Source organism: Echinococcus granulosus, assembly GCF_000524195.1.
Source record: "Echinococcus granulosus chromosome Unknown EG_S00064, whole genome shotgun sequence".
NCBI classification, from domain to species: Eukaryota; Metazoa; Platyhelminthes; class Cestoda; order Cyclophyllidea; family Taeniidae; genus Echinococcus; species Echinococcus granulosus.
This window is the reverse complement of record NW_020170444.1, coordinates 40762-42881: the sequence shown is the minus strand read 5'-3', so window position 1 is coordinate 42881 and position 2120 is coordinate 40762. Positions and strand designations below refer to the sequence as shown.

General features: G+C 40.5%; 1 protein-coding gene across 1 annotated transcript in view; it reads left to right on the top strand.

The window, feature by feature from the left end:
* The window catches only part of EGR_06810 (Bifunctional 3'-phosphoadenosine 5'-phosphosulfate synthase 2), a gene marked incomplete at both ends in the record, with an annotated part of 13072 nt that overhangs the window by 2153 nt on the left and 8799 nt on the right, over window positions 1–2120 (top strand). The window lies entirely within an intron of this gene.

The window sequence follows — 2120 nt, the reverse complement described above, 5'->3', positions numbered from 1 at the left end:
CATTCATTTAGTTACACACTTTGACTTCTGGTCATGTATGGAAAACACCGTTTATTTTGGTTGCACTAAAAGTCATCAAATGAAACGCACGACAGTTTTAGGATCATAACGGCTTGTCATCCCAACGAGCAACGCACAGCTCTCGTTGGTGAAAATGGTCTTGCACAGTTGACGATACCTGCTCTGTTAACCAAAATAAAGTTGATGACAGGGGGATTTTCGAATTTAACCTTTCTCTGTAGCTTGAACAGCGTTACCTGTGCGGATGCCGTGCAATGATCAGGCGTTTTCCGGAATGGCCTATCCACGTTAATTTGATCCACTTCCTAAATTTTCGCCTAACCATCTGTAGTGGATATCCGGTCCAGTCGATTTGCCAGATATGCTTTGAGTTCTATTTCTTGACAATGTAGAATTGAGCATCAATGTCGAGGGACCTAATTACAGACTGACCCATCGAGAACAACCTACATCAATGTTTAGTGTGTGGCTTTGAAACAATTCGTTGGGATCTAAATCAACTGCGAAGGGAAAGTGATGGAATCTAAGCAAATGGGTTCCGCTCATATGCACAAACGAATGCCAGGAAGGTCCAAAATCAACCAATACTTTCTTCACTTGGTTCAAATATGCTACAACAATGAGCCGTGCATTGTGGATTGCTTACTGACTGACTTGTAAAAAATTGATTCTGTATATCATCTTCCGTTAAGTAACCCAACATCCCAGTGGTCATCCCTAGTCGATCCACTCACTATCCACACTACACGTGTAGACATCAGCCCATTGTCAGAGGATTGTGCTTTGTGCAGCGCATTACAAATGAAATTGTTCACCATGATTTCCCGATTTGCTAAAGATCAAACGATTACGACTGGGGTCTATCTACTCCATGCAAAATACCTCGAAGGTATACGATAAGAACGTATTCACAGACAGTCAGGGCTAGTTAAAAAATCGGAAGAAACCTTATTTTCATTCTTAGACGTCAGTTTAACAACTTACAGCTTACACTGCAAAGAAGCAATCTATTCGTGATAGCATTTACGTTTGAGGATGGAAGTGATACCATTTTATTTTCTGCCTTCTTTCATACATATATATTTTCTCCAATTGGCCATAACCCTTTCTTGGCATCCTCATTCGACAACTATAAGCCCAATATAACAGGTTGTTAAAACCAAATATCACTATACGTATCTCATAGAGGCGTGAGTTGATAATTTTTTTTTCTAAGGCTGTAAACAAATCAATTTCTGCATTTTTAAGTGCGCCTCGGTCACTCCAAATGCAGTTTCATTATTCATCAATTCAGTGGTAACTTTAAAGGGCCAGAGTAACCCTTGAGGACATTGCGCGAACGATAGGCATGGAGGTCACAATGGGGTAGACTGAATGCTAATGCGCTAACATTGCAAATGTCAGTACAGTACAACTAGTTGCCTGAGCAGTTCATATTTCTGAAGTACCTCACTAGCTACATCTAGATACGCGCAAAATTTTGTCAAAAAGATGGTTTGGACTGATATGAGTCTCAATATTATTACCTGACCAAATAGGCGTATGTGTTAACCTTTTGACTGATAGCGGACCCCAGTATCCCGTCCCAGCTAATCTACCGCTAAATTACTGCATTTGGCTAATTGAGGCTTAAGGGGTTTATATTTATTTCAGTAATACTTTTATTCTTTTAGATATATCAAACGGACGGCATGAAACACGTTTTAGGGCGTGCAAACCCCATTTACCACCCCCCTGCCCCCCTCATCGTTCTTTCTTGTTACGCTTCCACACATTGAAGCATTTGGCTAGTGTTTGAAAAACAGCGCGGAAAGATTTGTCAGGGGGACTGAACCACCAGTACTTTTTTCGAAATTTCAACTGTTCGTAATCATTTGTCGTATTCGTCTTGTAATTTTAACATACTACGTATGAATAATAGGAATGACTGTCAAGACTGTGGACTGGGAGCCAAAACCACTGGAATCTTAACGGACAAATAATTTCACGACTGTCTTTGAGACCTTGAAATTCAAACTATTCAAGTGTCTTTCATTTAAACACCTTACCAGTATGCAAACTGCGCTTAAAGTTTTCCCTGCGCGTAGCTACTCGCGGGT